This window comes from Lissotriton helveticus, chromosome 1_1 (genome assembly GCF_964261635.1).
Source record: "Lissotriton helveticus chromosome 1_1, aLisHel1.1, whole genome shotgun sequence".
Lineage (NCBI taxonomy): Eukaryota > Metazoa > Chordata > Amphibia > Caudata > Salamandridae > Lissotriton > Lissotriton helveticus.
This window is the reverse complement of record NC_136057.1, coordinates 1,366,226,907-1,366,247,391: the sequence shown is the minus strand read 5'-3', so window position 1 is coordinate 1,366,247,391 and position 20,485 is coordinate 1,366,226,907. Positions and strand designations below refer to the sequence as shown.

At 46.4% G+C, this 20,485-nt stretch overlaps 1 long non-coding RNA gene across 1 annotated transcript; it reads left to right on the top strand.

The window, feature by feature from the left end:
* Positions 1-15,901: 15,901 nt before the first annotated feature.
* LOC144772984 (uncharacterized) lies at positions 15,902-17,292 on the top strand. Its single transcript, XR_013599892.1, has 5 exons — positions 15,902-15,993; positions 16,243-16,364; positions 16,454-16,530; positions 16,615-16,722; positions 17,086-17,292. It is a non-coding gene; the product is annotated as an uncharacterized LOC144772984 (long non-coding RNA).
* Positions 17,293-20,485: the final 3,193 nt, after the last annotated feature.

The window sequence follows — 20,485 nt, the reverse complement described above, 5'->3', positions numbered from 1 at the left end:
CCGCACCAGATGTATTTTCCACTCACCGCGTGGGTTGCCTTTGCCAAGGCCTGTTGACTCCAATCCCGGATCCGACACCGCAGACAGCGAGAGCCTGCGTGGGACAGCTCGTGCCTCCATCCTGGTTGTCGAAGACACCTCCTGGTCCACGTGGCTGCAGAGTCAAGCGTCCACTCTTCACCTGATCGCGACGACAGCATCTGGCTCCTTCCTGGTTCCACACCGGTCACTGGCTAGTGACTTTGAACACTGTCCCCTCTGCTTTCAGGTCCTCTTCTTTACCGATCCACCCTTGGATCGCACCGGACATCTTCCTCCTGGTCGCCTGCAGCATCTTTTCTTCCAGGCTCCATAGACTTCAACGCGAGAACCCGACACACTTTGACACCTATGCACCCGCAGCCCGTGGGTGAGGTAACGAGAGCATTTCGGTGCTCAAGGGTAGTTTAACTGTCCTAGTGTTCAGTTCCACAGTCGTTTTTGTCCTAACTAGTCAGGATTGTCCGTACTCACCTTTAACTTAAACTGTACTATCCATAGACGTTGTTACGCATCTCGCGTGTGAGTTCACACTCTGCACACGCGTCCCGTGGGCCTCCTATTACTTACCTTAGGTGAAGATAGCGTAGTCCTAGCGAACCTCCAGCCTCTGGACAGCTCCATTCCTTCTATCGACTTTCACATTCCACTTACTTAGTATATGGTTTGTCGTGCCTCTAGGGCACCATTGTAATTTTGTGCAACTTGTCGTATTTTTCGTAAGAGATTGTCATGTGCTTAGCCCTCTGACCTCATAAAGAGTTCAGAGGTGTTGTTATTAAAAAAATATAGTGTTTATTTTTATAACAACCTGTGTGGTGTCCTTTCATCTGATATTCAAGGGGTTATATTGTGGTAAAACAGCTGGCTTCACATGCCAAAAGAGTTTAGCCTAAGTTACAAATGGGGGTGGGGTCGCACACTACTCACACACCGGCGGTGTCGCCCCTAAGGACTCTGGTCAATGTAGTAAAGTGTTCGCAATGCATCATCTTTCGATCTTCTGCTATCTTCGCTGTCTTCGCCATCCCTGGACACGTGTTTCGGGGTATCACCCCTCGTCAGCAGGGATAGGCCGTGTACTGGGGTTGCCGATGGCTGCCAATATCTGCCAGGTATAGTACCACTCAGGCGCGTAGGTGCGGGATCCCTGGCTCGTCAGCCCACTGCTCACGGGAGCTTTAAAGTTACAAATGGGGGTGGGGTCGCACACTACTCACACACCGGCGGTGTCGCCCCTAAGGACTCTGGTCAATGTAGTAATATGTTCGCAAAGCATCATCTTTCGATCTTCTGCTATCTTCGCTGTCTTCGCCATCCCTGGACACGTGTTTCGGGGTATCACCCCTCGTTAGCAGGGATAGGCCGTGTACTGGGGTTGCCGATGGCTGCCAATATCTGCCAGGTATAGTACCACTCAGACGCGTAGGTGCGGGATCCCTGGCTCGTCAGCCCACTGCTCACGGGAGCTTTAAAATTTTGTGCAACTTGTCGTATTTTTCGTAAGAGATTGTCATGTGCTTAGCCCTCTGACCTCATAAAGAGTTCAGAGGTGTTGTTATTAAAAAATATAGTGTTTATTTTCATAACAACCTGTGTGGTGTCCTTTCATCTGGTATTCAAGGGGTAATATTGAGGTAAAACAGCTGGCTTCACATTCCAAAAGAGTTTAGCCTAAGACTGCTTTGTCCCTGCTACCATTAGGATAGCTGGTCTATAAGGTTGACTTACAACCAATCACCATAAGGGTTGTTTGGACTGATACAAGTTCAAGTTCAAGAATTTATATAGCGCACTACCCACCCAAAGGGTCTCAAGGCGCTTGGGGATGGGGTTCATTATTTATCGAATAGCCAGGTTTTAAGTTCTTTTCTGAAGGTGATCACTAGAACTAGTGAGCATCATATATCAGGCCAACTTCTCACATTGGTGTGCAGCGGTTGGGATTTGAGCTTGCTGTTGTTTTTACCAAATATAATCTTGAAATATCATTTGAAAGATCACATAAGGTACTCTAGGTACATATAACAAGCTTAGAAATACTCTGAGTTCTACTGAACCAGCTGTTGTAGTAGAAAGTGCCTAGCACACCCTGACTACTACTCTTAGCAAGGGATCAGGGTACTGATTGCTAGTGTGAGTGTTTGTGTGAGAGTCCTGAGGCGGAAGCCGGGACTGTGGATGGTAACTTCGCGACTGCTGCCCTGTTTAACCATATTTTGTTCGTCCTAGTAATTTTTAATACTTTGCTCGTAATCTTAAAGTCTGGTTGCTGATTTTAAAGACTTGCTGCTAAATCGAAATATTTCATGCCAATTGCACTTTAAAGCTAATTTGCACTCACCGGAGACAGCTCCCCTCGTGGGTACCGCCCTATTGGGTGAGGAGCCGGCCGAGCAGTCTAGTGCTCCGCCCCTCCCGCCCTTTCCTCCATAAAATGGCTCCCCTTACTAGGAAGCGCAGCGGACGAGCGCAGCGGGCGCGCCGAAGGCTCGCCAAAGGCGAGCCCGTCTGCGCCCGTCCGCGCCGGACCCGTGCCCAGTGCCATACCCCCTGCTCCTTTTGATACCAATCACACTCCCAGATATACCTACGACAGGGAGGCGCTCTGGGCCTTAAAAAGCAATACCCCGGCTATGGGATGTACAGTCAGGGAACCGGGGGCCAATGCTCGACTCAACCCCCCCATGTCCCAACTGCCGACAGGCCCTGCCCAAACTGCTCTGGCAACCCATTGCTCCCCAAAGGAACCACAAGAAGGATCCTATGAGGAAGGATCATCCCGTGATTAATTGCCTTCTTCTCAATGCGAGGTCATTAGTCAAACACAGCACTGAGATAGCAGAGGTGATCATGGACTCGGATGTCAAGATAGCATTTATCACCGAGTCCTGGACTGACGCGGCTTCAGGTCCTGACATAGTTAAGGCCACCCCGCCGGACTATGTATGCTACACGCAAAATCGAGACAGGAGGAAAGGAGGTGGCCTAGCCATTATTTATCATAAAGCTATTAGAGGGTCTTTTCAATCTGGACCCTCAGGCCTCGAGGAGTCACTGCTTTTTAACCTCACCCTTTCCGATCATCAATCCCTCAATGGCTGTCTTGTATACAGACCCCCAGGCTCTAAAGCCCCATTTGTGCTTGCACTGAGTAAGGTACTCGAAGCGGTAGCCTCTGCTCAAGCTTTCACTCTGCTGGGTGATTTTAATTTTCATTTAGAATGTGATTCAGACACAGACACCCGTAATCTGATCGACCTACTGCAGGGGGTGGATTTGACACAACAGGTGTGTGGTCCAACACATAAGGCAGGACACACCCTAGATGGGATTTTTTCTAACCATCCCAACCTGAATGTATCATCAATTCTGCCGGTCCCTTGGTCCGATCACTCAGCAGTCTACTTTAAGGTTTCTTTAACTACACCCATGAAACCACCTAGCTCTAGAAACGCCCCCAGACAGGTCAGAAAATGGAACACCATCAATGGTGAAACGCTGGATGAAGTTCTAACAAACTCCCTGGAACCCCTTGTTGAAAATGTGGAGGATGCAGCCGCGGCCTATACAACCTGGCTAGAACGTGCCTGCCTACTTTTGGCCCCCCCTAAAACCACTTACTCCACACGGGCAATGCCTGCCACCCCCTGGTTTTCAGAACAAATCAGGGACCACAAAGCTCGGTGTAAAAAACTCGAGAGAATCTGGCGGACTAACTACAGTGAGACAGGTAAAAAAATCCTCAACACGGAACAAAGAGCCTATAAAGATAGAATCCTACAGGCAAAAGGGGCCTTTCTCACGAAACAGATCAAAGAAGCCAGTAACACCCCAAAGGAATTATTCCAAACTGTCTCATCCTTAGCAAACCCTAAAACCATTGAAATCCCCCCAGTCTTCCTCTCTGTGAGAACCTCGCCACCTTCTTTCGGGAAAAAGTAGAAAATATCTTCTTTTCCCTAGACAGCTTGATAAGGACCCCTCCATCTAGGGATGGTCCGGAACCAGACAGTACTCAGGAAAGACTCCCACACTTCCAGCCTATCAGTGAAAAGGAAGTAGTGAGCCGTATATTAAAGATAAAATCTGGTTCCCCACACGACCCATGCCCTGCTGTAATAGCTAAACTAGCCCCCGCCATCATTGCAACCAATCTCACCCCCCTCCTCAACCAGATGTTGGATAAAGGGGAATACCCTGCAAGATGGAAACGAGCCTCCATCTTGCCCCTTTTAAAAAAAAACAATCTAGACATCACTGATATGAATAACTACCGTCCGATTGCACGATTACCCCTCCCCGCCAAAATTATGGAAGGTCACTTAAATGCACAATTAAGTGCCTTTTTAAAGACAGGAGAACTTCTTGACCCTTCACAACACGGATTTCGTGCGTAACACAGCACGGAATCCGCCCGGATCAAATCAGTGGAAGACATCAGAAAGGTGATGGATGGAGGAGGCAGAGCCGCCCTGATACTGCTGGACCTTTCCGCGGCCTTCAACACGGTCCACCACAAGTTGTTGGTGGACCGGTTGAGGGCCAGTGGAATTCAGGGAAAGGCATTAAAGATCTTACAAGCCTTCCTTTCCAACAGAACTCAGTCAGTGGCCCTGGGAGACCTGGAATCACAGTCCTTTGTGCTCCCCTGTGGAGTTCCCCAGGGGTCCTCGCTCAGTCCCACCCTTTTTAATGTTTATGTCGCGACACTAGCCCCGGTGATTCGATCGTTCGGTTTTCACCTCACAGCATATGCAGACGACACACAAATAGTGGTGTCACTACTACCGGGCAACACTGATAATACAGCAGACAGGTTTAGAGAATGTATGCATGAGGTGGGCTGCTGGATGGCCCAAAACTGTCTCAAACTGAACTCCACAAAGACAGAAGTGTTGCTCTTTGGTTCTAGGGAAAATTTCTGGTCCCCTAGATGGTGGCCAGATGAGCTGGGACCCCTCCCCGGTGGAAAAAGTTAAAAATCTGGGTATATTGGTGGACGACTCTCTGTCCTTCGTACCACAGATTAATGCACTGTCCTCCTCTACTCACTACATCCTCAAAACAATAAGGAAAGTCCTGCCTTATTTGGAGAGGGAGCATCGGAAAACGGTGGTAACGGGCCTAGTCCTCTCACGTTTGGACTATTGTAACAGCCTGATGTTAAACGCCCAGCAGGGGGTACTTAATAAACTCCAGCTACTGCAAAATGCAGCCGCCCGTCTGATCACCGACACTCCCAAATTTGCCTCGGTAGCGCAGGACCTGGTAAACCTTCACTGGCTGCCAATTCGTAAGAGAATTGTTTTCAAAGCACTCTGCATGGTCTTCAAGGCCCTGCATGATACGGGTCCTAGGTGCATGAAACTGCTCTTCCACTGGCACAAACCAGCAAGAACCCTGAGATCTGGGGAGCTGGCGCTGGTAACAGTCCCCAGAGTTAAGAAAGCATGCTGGGGCGGCAGGAGTTTTTCCCTCGGTGCGGCTGAGGCATGGAACAAACTGCCACTTAACCTCAGACAATCTTCGGACCTTATGGCTTTTAGGAGAGAGCTTAAGACCTGGCTCTTTATTCATTAAGCTCTCTGACACCCACACACACTTATCCAATCACGCTAGCGCCAGGACACCTCCGGGTAACAGAGCGCTTTATAAATGTGACAAATAAATAAATAAGTAGGAAAACCCATAGTGTAGGTAAGTGCATCACTTACACCTCACTAGAAAGCATGTCTACCCATGGAGAGACTTCAGAGACTCCCCTAGTGGTTAGTGACCCTCCACAGGTCCTTTCCAGATATGCAGCTCTCAGTTTCCAGGAGATGAGACAATTGTGTACCTCCAGGAAATTGAAACAGGGTCTAACCCTACCACTCCTTTTCTGTTAGATCTCTTATAGACATATGATGCCAGAAGGGCTTCTAACCCAGGCCCCTCTAATCCAGATGGGAGCATGCCCCCCTTAGGAGGTAATCCTGACTCCAACCCCCCTGAAACAGAGAATGTAGATGAGGAGGAGGAGGAAGAAGAGGAAGAGTCCTCTGGGGATGAGGCAGACAAAGGTCCAGTAGTAGTCAGCCGACTCACCAGGGCCAACTTAAGCCTACATGAAGGTGGTACTGGGGGAGCCCCAAGACCACCCTCAAGCAGGCCTAACCTTGGGAATAGATGAGTTAGATCTCATTCCAGAGGCTCTAACAGATCTATTCACACCCATGTCTCTCAGGCAACTTCTCAGAGAGGGATGACATCCCCTCAGAGAAGAGAGCATGAAGCAAGGATGAGGGAAGTGAATCTGAGGATTGAAAGGGAAGAACTTGCCCTTGCCAACGAGAAACGTGCCTTTGCCAGAGAGCAACAGTTGAGTGGGGTAGTCCCCACTGGTGGCAGCAATATCCCTAGGGATAGAGAAAGAGGTTTTGATACTAGAAACCTGAGTAAAATAGTGCCCTCCTATAAGACAGGAGATGATATCCACAAGTGGATAACTGCTTTTGGAGAGAGCCTGCAAAGTACAGCAGGTACCCAAGAGTCAGTGGGCAGCTATATTGTGGCTCTCCTTTGAAGGTAAAGGTAGAGATAAGCTCCTCACTGGTAGATATGAGGATGCTAATGATTACCAAGTCTTGAAAAATGCACTGATTGATGGGTTTGGCTTAACCACTGAACAGTACAGGTTAATGTTCAGAGACACCCAGAAAACTCAGGCTCAAGATTGGACTGACTTTGTTGATTGTGCCACTAAGGCTTTGGAAGGCTGGTTACTGGGAAGTAAAGTTACTGATTACACAGGATTGTATAATCTAATTATGAGAGAGCAAATCTTAAATAATTGTCAGAACCAGTTGTTGCATCAGCAGTTGATTGACTCAGATCTGACCTCTCCCCAAGAATTGGGAAAGAAGGCAGACAGATGGGTCAGGACAAGGGTCAAGCAGCAGAACCAGTACCAGGGTGGTGGCCAGAAGAAAGCAGACCAGAAGGGTAATGAGAATAAGCAAAAAGACCAGAAGTCTTCAACAGGGCCCCAACAATCTAAGGAGGGTGGGTCCCAGAATTCCCAAAAGAAGAAGAGTGATGGTCCTAAGAAACCATGGTGCCAATACTGTAAAAGTAAGAGTCACTGGTTTAGTGAGTGCACCAAGAAAGGCCAAACTCCTACCACTACTGTCCCTAAGACACCTGCACCCCCTAGTACAGTTAGTAGTGGTAGTGTACCTCCCAAGGCTATAGTTGGGTTAACCCTGGGAACTGAGGTGGGTTCTGACTTAGTCAGAATTCCTACTCAGGCAGTTCTTGTTTGTACTGGGGACATGGAAATGACCCCTACTGTAAGTCCTAGTACTCTGGGCAAATACAGACAAACGCCTTTAATCAATGGAAAAATGGCTCAGGCCTACAGGGACACATGTGCCAGTGTCACTATGGTGACACCAACATTTGTGGACCCTGACCAGATCATGCTAGGTTCAGATTACCTAGTGACCAATGCTAGCAATGTCACTACCAATCACAGTATGGCAGTTGTTAATTTCTCCTGGGGAGGGGTAACTGGCCTCAAAAGGGTTGTAGTTAGTTCAGACCTCCCAGTAGATTGTCTTTTGGGCAATGATTTGGAATCCTCACTGTGGTCAGATGTGGAGTACAGGACTCATGTAGAAATGCTAGGTCTCTCCTCACATGTCCTTGCTGTGACCAGGTCACAGGCCAAGAAATGCCCAGCTGAACTAGTGCTGGATCCTGGAAGAATGGACCAGACACTAACCAAGAGGAAGAGCAGTAGGGGTAAGGCTGAGCCTTCCCCCCTGCCTCAGGTTGAGGATCAGCCCTCTCAGGAGGCTGACCCAAAGACCCCAGAAGGAACTGTCCTAGAAGAGCTTGAACCTGAACAGGTTGAGTTTCTTGGGACAGGGGGACCTTCCAGGGCAGACTTGAGGCAGGCACAGTTAGACTGTTCCTCCCTTGAACCCCTCAGACAGCAGGCTGCTGCTGAGGCTGCAGGGAATGCTACAGGTGCCCATAAGGTATATTGGGATGATGGACTCCTATACTCTGAGGCAAAAGACCCCAAACCTGGTGCTACCAGGAGGCTGGTCATCCCCTTGTCTCTTAGAGGTTTCCTTCTCACCTTAGCCCATGAGATTCCCCTTGCAGGTCTCTTAGGCCAGAACAAGACTTTGGACAGGCTTGCCCCACACTTTCACTGGCCTCATATGTCTGAGGACACTAAAGAGTTTTGTCGCTCATGTGTCAACTGCCAAGCCAGTGGCAAATCAGGTGGCCCCCCTTATACCACTACCTGTGGCGGGGGTACCCTTTAAAAGAGTGGGGATAGACATTGTTGGACCAATGGACCCCCCAATAGCATCTGGGCACAGATTTATACTGGTGGTAGTGGATCATGCCACCAGGTATCCAGAAGCTATTCCCCTTAGGACCACTACAGCTCCTGTTGTGGCCAGGGCCCTACTTGGAGTTTTCTCCAGAGTGGGGTTTCCTAAGGAGGTTGTCTCTGACAGAGGTGCAAACTTCATGTCAGGATACTGGACTGCAATGTGGAAGGAGTGTGGTGTAAATTACAAATTTACCACACCCTATCACCCACGGTGCAATGGGCTTGTTGAGAGATTCAACAAGACCCTCAAAGGGATGATAAAAGGGTTACCTGAAAAGCTTAGGCGAACATGGGACATTCTTTTACCCTGCCTCCTGTTTGCTTACAGAGAGGTCCCACAGAAGGGGGTTAGTTACAGTCCTTTTGAGCTTCTGTTTGGACATCCTGTAAGAGGACCCCTATGTCTGGTGAAGGAAGAATGGGATTTACCTCTCAAAAAGCCTAAACTTGACATAGTGGACTATGTACTTGGTCTCCGCTCCAGGATGGCAGAGTACATGGAGAAGGCATCCTAAAACCTTGAGGCCAGCCAAGAACTTCAAAAAGCTTGGCATGACCAAAAGGCTGTCCTAACTGTTTACCATGCAGGACAGAAGGTGTGGGTGTTGGAGCCAGTGGCCCCAGCAGCTCTCCAAGACAAGTGGTCTGGACCCCATACCATCATTGAGCAAAAGGGAGAAGTCACCTACTTGGTAGACATGGGAACTCCCAGGAGCCCCCACAGGGTGCTTCATGTGAACAGGCTCAAGGCGTTTGTCAACAGGGAGGACATGGGCTTGCTCATGGCCACAGATTAGGGGCAGGAGGAAGAGAGTGACCCTCTCCCAGACCTGCTCACTCAGAACCCTGATGATGGGTCAGTAGATGGTGTAGTCTTTTCTGACAGCCTCTCTGAATATCAACAAGAGGATTGTAAACAGGTTCTTCAATCCTTTAGACAAATGTTCTCACTGACCCCCAGTCAGACAAACTGGTGCACCCATGAGGTGGACACTGGTGACAGTCTGCCTGTCAAGAGTAAAATCTACAGGCAACCTGACCACGTCAGGGACTGCATTAAGAAAGAAGTTCAAAAAATGTTGGAATTGGGAGTCATTGAACCCTCAGAGAGCCCTTGGGCTAGTCCTGTAGTTCTAGTGCCAAAACCTCACACCCAGGATGGTAAAAGAGAGATGAGGTTTTGTGTAGACTACAGGGGTCTCAATGCTGTCACTAAGACAGATGCCCATCCAATACCTAGGGCAGATGAACTGATAGACAAGTTGGCTTCTGCAACTTTCTTAAGTACATTTGACCTAACAGCTGGTTATTGGCAGATCAGGTTAGCTGAGGATGCCAAGGCCAAAACAGCATTTTCTACCCCAGGAGGTCATTACCAATTTGTGGTGATGCCCTTTGGTTTGAAAAATGCACCTGCCACTTTTCAAAGGTTGGTGAACCAAGTTCTCACTGGGTTGGATGACTTTTGTGCAGCATATCTAGATGATATTGCTGTCTTTAGCTCCACCTGGGAGGATCACCTGATCCACCCGAGGAAAGTTTTAGCGGCCCTGCAAAAGGCAGGCCTCACTATCAAGGCCACCAAGTGCCAGATAGGGCAGAGTCAGGTTGTGTACCTGGGCCACCTCGTGGGTGGAGGCCAGGTTCAACCAGTGGAGAGCAAGATACAGGCCATAAAGGACTGGGCTCCTCCAACCACCCAGACACAGGTCAGAGCTTTTTTGGGCCTGTCTGGTTACTATAGGAAGTTTGTCAAGAATTATGGGTCCATTGTGACACCACTTAATGAACTGACAAGCAAGAAAATGCCAAAGAAAGTTCAGTGGACAGTTAGCTGTCAGAAGGCATTTGATGACCTAAAGCAGGTCATGTGTACTGCACCTATTCTCAAGAGTCCTGACTACTCCAAAACCTTCATTGTCCAAACAGATGCATCTGAGTTGGGTGTGGGAGCTGTTCTATCTCAATTGAATATTGATGGTCATGACCAGCCCATTGCTTTCATAAGCAGAAGGCTGACCCCTAGAGAGAAACGTTGTCAGCTATAGAGGGGGAGGACTTGTTTGGAACTCACTTCAAGATTCAGACCGACCATAAGCCCCTCTTATAGCTAAATCAGATGAAGGGTGAAAACCCCAAACTTCTTAGGTGGTCCATTTCCCTACAGGGGATGGACTTTACAGTGGAGCACAGACCAGGGACTGACCATGGCAATGCAGATGGTCTCTCCAGGTATTTCCACTTAGAACAGGAAGACTCACCTGGTCAAGGTTAGTTTAATGTCCCTAAGTTTGGGGGGGGGGAGTTATGTAGGAGAGTGGGGTCTGCAATCCTATGGTCACCCCAGATATTTGCTTTTTGCTTCACTGGTTTACGACTTTCCCTGGCTGTGGGTCTGCTAATCAGACCCACAGCCTAGCTGTTCTCTCTCTAAATTTACAACCATGTACTTTAGGTGCATTTACCAATTGGTACTGGGCCACCTTATCAGTCCCTGTACTGTATACCTTAGGTATCCAGGGCATAGGTGTACCCAGGGCCTACCAGGGGCTGAAGCATGTATTATGCCACCCTGGCTGGCCATCTAAAACTGACACAACTGGCTGCACGACAGCTGGGGAAAGGTGGTGTAATCACCCTTTGCTGTAGATATAGTATACCTATATCTAACCCTAAAAATGGACACATATATTCCTATCAGTCACTCCTATGGCAGGCCTTATCAATCCTGAAGGCAGAGTGCTTGGAATTATGTGAGATGGTGCTCTGGCATGAGCTGAGCCCGTCTGCAGCTTGCGGAACCAAGTCCTAATAGCTGTTCCATGATAACGCTATACCATATACTCTTAAGTGCATTATCAACCTCGCGGTTAAATGCTAACTCTGGTATAACATTATCAAAACATGTTGAGTAAGGTGTCATACGAATTGGAATACTACCCCCTCGCCAATTCTGGCGACGGGGGTAGCATTCCACCCTTCTAGAGGGGCACGACATGTATGTAACTGTGAACCCCGGTTAAAGTTAACTCGAGCCTTGGCATCACAAAATGGATGCTGCCACCAAAGACACAAGTCTGACCTCCTGCTGCTGGGAGTCCTTCCAGCGAGGGAGGCCTGGATAAAGGGTTTCCTGCCTTGGGAGGTGCTAGCACCACCCCAGACAGGATTTTGTGTATTGAGGTAGGGAGGCCTGAAAGGAATGAGACATGCCTGGGGCACACAAGGTGTCCTGTGCATACACCGGTTCAAACCAGTTGCTGGGGCATCCCTGCCCCAGCTCTGGCGCGAAACCGAACAAAGGATAGGGGGTGTAGCCACCCCCTTCCTGGTCCCACCCAGGGGAGGGACCTAGGCAGTAGTGCAGCCCCCTTTAGGAGAATAAAGGTAGGAGCTGGTCCAATTCCAAATTAGATTATCCTGAACAACTTTACAAGAAGAAACTCTGGACTTCGACGTTCTGCTCCACAGAAGACTGAAGAATCTCCCTTGTGGGCAAGGAGTGTCCACCCTCCAACTGCAGGCACCATCAAGCGTCCAGTGGCTTCACTTTGTCGTCTTCCCTCGAGGATCCAGACTTCAGAGCCCGACGAGACCCAGATTCCCAGACCTCTCCGACCTCAACTCACATCTGCAGCAAAGCTGAGACCCGTGGGTGCGACGAGACACGTGGGACCGGCCATCTTGGAAGAAACTGCACTTCGCTTCCAGCACGACTCCCGAGGTAAACTCGACCAAGTGCTTTGGGGATTGAGAAGCCCCAGCCCCGAGCAGCCCCTGCACCGAAGATCAGCCCTCCAGCTTTCACAAGATCTGCGTCGGGCTATTCTGCTTGTTTGCTGCTCGACGCATTGTCTGGTCACTTGCCGGCTGGCTAGTGGCCTCCTAGACGACGGACCTTTAAATCTTCACTGCTGGTCTGGTTGCTCCAGACTGGCCCTTGCTCGCTCCAAAAGAGGGGCACCCCGGCTCTCCTAGGCCGCACCAGACGCCTTTTCTACTCACCGCGTGGGTTGCCTTTGCCAAGGCCTATTGACTCCAATCCCGGATCCGACACCGCCGACAGCGAGAGCCTGTGTGGGACAGCTCGTGCCTCCATCCTGGTTGTCAAAGACACCTCCTGGTCCACGTGGCTGCAGAGTCAAGCGTCCACTCTTCACCTGATCGCGACGACAGCATCTGGCTCCTTCCTGGTTCCACACCGGTCACGGCTAGTGACTTTGAAAACTGTCCCCTCTGCTTTCAGGTCCTCTTCTTCACCGATCCACCCTTGGATCGCACCGGACATCTTCCTCCTGGTCGCCTGCAGCATCTTTTCTTCCAGGCTCCATAGACTTCAACGCGAGAACCAGACACACTTTGACACCTATGCACCCGCAGCCCGTGGGTGAGGTAACGAGAGCATTTCGGTGCTCAAGGGTAGTTTAACTGTCCTAGTGTCCAGTGAACCTGAGCAACAAAGTGATTCTAGAAACACAAAAGACAGAGACACATCAACTAATACCAACAGAGATGGTCTGTCTTTTTTGGAACAACGCCACTCAAATTTTGGCCAACAGAGAGGGAGGGGGCGAGGACGGGGCAACTACAATCCCCAACCCCAGTTCCCTTAACGTCCTCGGACACGCAGCCAAAAGAACTGGGTACAATGAATAAAGCGCCTATTATCAACCTCTCTAAACGAATACTGACACATACAGAGACTCAATTATTAGAGAAAGGCCTGGGCTTTGCCTACTGTTCACCCATAGATAGGTATACCCTAGAGAGAGACCTTCAAAGTTTTTATCGAAAAATAAGGCTTAATGCCTTCTTTGAAGGGAAAGACAGACAACCCAGTAACAATAAATCTGGCCTTAAACCCAAATCCTCATGGACTCCCCAGATAGGTATGGTCAATAAAGATATAGAGGCATTCGAGAGAAGCGTAGATAGAAGTGTAGACGATCTCCTCAAACAGAAAAGTTGGATAAACAATAATCTTAAGAGGGAAGAAAGAGAGGCCCTGCGAAATCTAGAAAATTGTGAACAATTAATAATAAAACCCGCTGACAAAGGCGGTAGCATTGTCCTTATGGACATTGAAGATTATAACACAAGAATGCATCTATTACTAGACAACAAGGAACACTATCAACCATCAAATAGAAAAGAATGGATAGGATTAATGAAAAAATTCAGAGATTACTATATCAAGCAAGAGATGATAACATCATCTGCGATCAAGAATTAGCTTTTTTACTTAACAAAAACCCAACAGTGCCCGCACTTTATGGTCTTCCAAAAGTGCATAAAAATATTGAAAGTCCCCCTATGAGACCAATAGTATCGAGTATTGGCTCATGCACTGAACCACTCAGTAAATACGCAGATATCTTTTTACAACCACTGGTAACCCAACAAAGGGCCTATATCAAGGACACAACGGATATCATTCACAAGATTGAAGGTCTCAATTTCAACCCAGAAACACAATTCCTCATGTGCCTTGATATAGAGGCCTTATACACTAATATCCCGCAGAATAAAACCATAGAAATGGTCGAATCTCTTTTAAGTGTAGAAGATAGAGACTTGAGTCCCCACAACACGTTCATAGCTGAATGTGTCACAATTGTACTCAAAAACAACCTGTTCCTATTTGACAACCAATTTTATAAACAGACCAAGGGCACGAGCATGGGTGCTACCTGTGCGCCGAGCCTGGCTTGTTTATATGTAGCCGCATTTGAAGAAACCCATATTTTTAACAGAATGGCACCCTTTTATGAGAACATCACAGCATGGTCAAGGTTTATTGATGACGTGTTTTTTATTTGGACAGGGACCTTGGAAACTCTGACAGAGTTTATTGAATGGTTAAATCTAGGAGAAGTTAATTTAAAATTCACCTCCCAGATAGATACAGAAAGATGTGCCTTCCTAGACATAGTGATCAAGCACACTGAGGGAGTACTAACTGTGGAACTGTACACGAAACCAACAGATAGGAACACTATGCTCCACTATACCAGTAACCATCCCCCATGCCAAAAAGATAACATTCCCTTTGGGCAATTTTTACGTATAAAGAGAAACTGTACCACCATAAAAGACTTTAATAAACACGCTGAAACCTTGAAAGATAAGCTATCAGAACGCGGATATCCTAAACGTTTAATCCGCCAGGCTTACAAACAAGCTCGATATTTTAATAGAGATAATTTGTTCACGGGAAATAATAGAAACGCAGATGTAAATACACAACAACCTTTAATATTCGTCACCAACTTCAGTACTATTAGTAATAAGATAAAGAATATTATTAATAGAAACTGGCACTTGATAACGAATAAGAAACGAGAAAAACTGCCAAAACCTATGATATCATATAGGAGAAATCGTACCATAAGGAACAGCTTGGTACACACATATAGAGAAAGGAATAAGAACACACAACAAAGCATTAACAACGCCCCATTACCCACGGGAACTTTTCCATGTAGTGGTTGTATTAATTGTGACTCTATTATCAGAGGCAACAGCATTGACCACAACAATACATCACTAAAAATAAAGAGCTTCATGAATTGTAGGACAAAAAATCTCATTTACCTAATTAAATGCCCGTGCAACTATGCATACATAGGCGAAACTAGTAGAGAGGTTAGACTGAGAGTCAACGAGCATAGGTCCGCCATTAGGACATGTAAACTGGGAGCCCCACTAACAGAACATTGGAGGGAAGCCGGCCATACTACTGCCGATTTAAAATGGTGTGGCCTCGAGATAGTAGAGATCAATAAGAGAGGAGGAGACATTAACACGAAAAGAAAGAAACGTGAACAATATTACATGTCACGATTTAACAGTGTAAGAGCAGGGTTGAACAGCAGAGAAGACTGGGAGCGTATAATCTAACTACATATCCCCCACAACCCAGATACACACAGTGTTAACACGTATTTATGGATGTCACCACATTTTACCCTTCATCTCCAAATAAATGTGCTATCTCCTTAGTAAAACAGTGCCCCATTACTAAAGGATTAACAACAATACATCCGAGAGCTAAACTATAATACTAAAGGTATAAATGTAGTCCATGCATAAATTTTAGTATTATTATCTATACCTGCCCTTTACTCGATGAACATGTCAAATTTAAAAGAAAAGATCATATGCAGTGAAAGAGAATCATTTACCAATGCGTAGCTATGCGTAAATACGAGCAAAACAACACACTGAGCTGCCATTAATGAACGATAGAAATGCCAGTGATTAATAGTAAGATGGAACAATAAAGTCCCCGTCTGATGCGTGGAATTTCAAAAAAACGCGTGTTAACAAATAATAAGTAAAACTTTATAATTAAAAAAAACGAACGAAGCAAACTGTGGGTGTGTAACAAACAGCCGCACGTGATAGGACAAAATTCAACCTATTGGCTTCGGTCTTATATTTAAAGACCTTGCCTGACAACCAATTGGATCTTGCGATATTCAAGTCGGCGAACGGTGGCGTCTACTGCGGTTCTAACTACAGTCGGAGCAGGGAGGCCGTATCTACAGACCCGGGTAAGCGCACTACGAATGTCGGGCAGAGCAACTAAACCCATGAGCAGTTTTTATATTGTCTAAATTTCCTAGACTGTCACTGCTCTTAATGACCATAGTGAAACAGTGACGATTGACCACAATGTTGCTGTACTTGAGCTTGTATGTACCCACACCTCTTGAAGCAGATCGGCTGATAGAGACGTAATTATTGAAAATCTTGCCGCTGACCTATAATATTAAAATAGAGTCGGCTTATCGTATCCACAGAAATTGGTCCAAATTGAAGAGAGACCTATCCAGGAGGCTATCCTCGTGAATGGTAACCCAAGCAAAAGGAGGATCTTAACAGACCTTTACACGGGACTATCCACACCTGTATACTAAATCAGGTGAGTAGGTCTACCAGATCACCAGGGTACACTCTACATAATGCAACTAGTAAACACCGAGTATTAATACAAAGTTCTATGTGTTTCAGCTCCTACAAAAAGCATTTATAACCGTAAACGGTGGCTCCGCTGTAGTTAGCTAAGGGAACTGCCTTCAAGAAGCAAGGTAATATATTAAGCTTCCCCAAATAACCCAGCGTAATGTAATCTCTTTATGATGATAATACTAATTGGGATTATTTACGTCTAGGTATAAGCTCTAAAATAATACCCATATTGAAAAAGGTGATAAATAGAGCTTTTGAACTACATGTACGTGGGAAAATGGAAATGTCCCCAGTGTGCTGCTAAACTAAAGGTATGCAGTTTGGTAGATATCACTCTGACTTGACTAAAGAAATAGAAATGTTATAACAATGTGCTGCTAGCGTTATCCTGTTTAATAAAGTATTGTCTGAGCTATAAAGCTAGCATAAGACTTACATGTAAAGACATATATTTTTTGTCAAAACCTTCTCGCACTATGTATGAAAAGAGCATAAGCCAACCACTAGATTCACGTGTTTAATCATTGTAATGTGTAGAATTTCGCTAAAGCATAGGGAAACTGAGAGTGTGAAAAGCTGAATGTCGACAAATGTAAAGCACCATATTATAAAAATCATTGTGACTGTCACCTTGTCTTGTAACTGATAATAATTATGTGTTTTTATTGATTTAGAAACTGTCCTGAAGAAGGTGTTTTTAACTTCAAAAACCGAAACGCTGCGTCGACATAATGTTTCTTCTTTTTTAACTTTTATTTGTGGAATATATTTACAGTACTGTGATACTGATTTTTATATACTCTTGTTGAGATTTTTAAACTGATTATAATATTAAATGTTGATTTATTACTGTGGATATAATAAACTTGTATCGTGCAAAACTTTGTGACGGTCTTATATATGGTGACTTGGTATAATTCTGTAATTTGTGAAACTTCTAAAATTATTTGAGTGTACAAATAGAATGATCTGTACTAGTGATACCTATGCTTAGTGTGTGATGTACCAATAATTTTGTATACAGTTGTTAGAAAGGCAAACCTAAGCGCTGCATGCATACTTGGGACCCTTCTATTTTTACTAGTGTCCAGTTCCACAGTCGTTTTTGTCCTAACTAGTCAGGATTGTCCGTACTCACCTTTAACTTGAACTGTACTGTCCATAGACGTTGTTACGCATCTCGCGTGTGAGTTCACACTCTGCACACGCGTCCCTTGGGCCTCCTATTACTTACCTTAGGTGAAGATAGCGCAGTCCTAGCGAACCTCCAGCCTCTGGACAGCTCCATTCCTTCTATCGACTTTCACATTCCACTTACTTAGTATATGGTTTGTCGTGCCTCTAGGGCACCATTGTAATTTTGTGCAACTTGTCGTATTTTTCGTAAGAGATTGTCATATGCTTAGCCCTCTGACCTCATAAAGAGTTCAGAGGTGTTGTTATTAATAAATATAGTGTTTATTTTCATAACAACCTGTGTGGTGTCCTTTCATCTGGTATTCAAGGGGTTATATTGTGGTAAAATAGCTGGCTTCACATGCCAAAAGAGTTTAGCCTAAGACTGCTTTGTCCATGCTACCATTAGGATAGCTGGTCTATAAGGTTGACTTACAACCAATCACCATAAGGGTTGTTTGGACTGATACAAGGTGATCACTAGAACTAGTGAGCATCATATATCAGGCCAACTTCTCACAATGACTACGTACCAAGTGGAAGAAACCCGGGCTACAATACTGACAGTGACGGAAAGGATTCTGGCTCAGACAGCTCAGATTCCACCACCAACCACAACCGTAACAGCAACCGGAGACTCAGGAGACTACGTGGTGGTCACGGCAGGTACCAGAGGGGACAGAATTTTAACTGGCCCAAATACCCGGGTCTCCAACCATATGGACCGCCGCCTTTCTTCTTCGGACCACCCCAGTTTCCCCAACCCTACCACCAACAACAATACCAGCACTGGGACCAACCCCAGGAACAACAGAATCAGTCTTTTTTAGGACGGGGCAAAGGGATCCAGAGAGGAAGAAACAAAAGAGGACAGCAAGTCCAATGGGCACAACCCCTGGAGACATCGAGGAACCACACACGGAGCATGGGCCCACCGGACAATGTTTCAACGAGCAACGTCCCAGCTTAGTTGTGAATCTCTCAGAGGCCACAATTACACCAACTCAACTGGCAGTTCTTGAAAAAGGACTGGGTTTTGTACCCACGCCCACAATGGACAAGTTCAAACTCTGCTGTGAACTCAAGGAGCTCATTAGGAAAATTAAACTTGTGGTTTTCTTCAAGGACATACCACCATCAGAAGAACAAAGGAGCGACACAGGATTGAAAAAAAATCCACCTGCAACTAATCTACCTGTGGAACTTCTAGCCTTTGAAAAGGCAGTCATGAAGGAGGTCACGGAGTTAAATCCCAGAACCATCAGAGTGTTCCACAACACAAGCAACAAGGAGCAAGAGGCAATACAACAATTGTCTAACGACAAATCTATAACCATTAAACCTGCAGACAAAGGGGGAGCGATCGTACTACAGAACACCAATGACTACCGCAATGAATGCCTCCGTCTTTTGGCAGACGAAAGGAACTATATTAACATCAAAAAAGACCCCACAGAACGATTGCGAGTCGACATTGCTTCTCTCATTGAGGAATCACTGACTAATGACTGGTTGAGCAGAAAAGAAGCAAGCTTTTTGGAGAACACCAACCCAACTACTCCCTATTTCTACACCATTCTCAAAATCCATTAATCTTTGGAGAAACCCCCTATAAGGCCAATTGTGTCAGGAATATGCTCCATCTTAGAACCTCTATCCAAATTTGCGGACGCATTTCTACGTCCCTTGATTAAAAAAACAGACACTTTTTTGCAGGACACGAAGGCAGTTCTCTGCCTACTAAAAGATCGCCCATTTGACTCCACATCGAGCATACTCATTGGCTTGGATGTGGAGAGTCTCTATACTAGCCTCCCACACAAAGAAAGACTAGAGGTCGTAGAAGAGGTCCTATTTGCGAATGAGTGGACTTACCACACCCCAAGACACGTAATCCTAGAATGCTGCAGACTGGCATTAACTGAGAATTTTTTCAGGTTCGAGGAGAATCTGTATCGCCAACATGGTACCAGTATGGGGAACACTTTTGCGCCGAGCGGGGCCGGCCTTTATGTGCACCATCTGGAAAGACACAAGATACTAAACAATAACAACCCTCACATACAACATGTCCTATTGTGGAACAGGTACATAGATGATGTACTACTGATCTGGGAGGGCACAGAGACAGAAGCCACTGATTTTGTGGTTTGGCTGAACCAACAAGACCCCTACGTGAAATTCATCTACACTATGAGTAGAACACACCTTGTCTTCCTCGATCTCAATATACTGGAAAGGCAAGGGGCTTTAGCTCCACCACACATTTCAAGCCCACAGCCAGAAACTGCCTTCTGAGGTACGACAGTTTTCACCCAAGGCATCTGCAAGAAAACGTCCCCTTCTGGCAATTTTTATGCCTGAGGAGGAACTGCACTGACAAACATGATTACAACTCGCATGTCAAAGATCTTAGTGAGAAACTGCTGAGGCGCAATTACCCTAAACACCTGGTGCCTAAGGCTAAAAAGAGGGCCTCCAGCAACAATAGGGAAGCCCTGCTAGAGCCCAAGGTTCAATACACCACTGAACCAAGAGATCCATCTGCATTACCACATTCAGTGTAGCATCTGACATAGTGACTAAGATAGTCAAGAGACACTGGCACACACTTAACAGCGGGGGCCTGAACATACCGACATCCGTGTTCAGCCATAAACGAGGCATGAACCTCAGAAAACACCTAGTACAGACAAGACCCAGTACCACCAATGAGGAAGAAGGGAATGTACGACGCCTACACCCACTGCCCTTAGGACACTATCCCTGCAGTAATTGCAGCGTCTGCCACCTCACTTCAGCCACCAAGACAGTGATTTTGAACAACAACACCACATGGGAATTGAGACAAGTCACTAACTGCAACACAACAGGTGTGGTGTACTTAATTATGTGCAC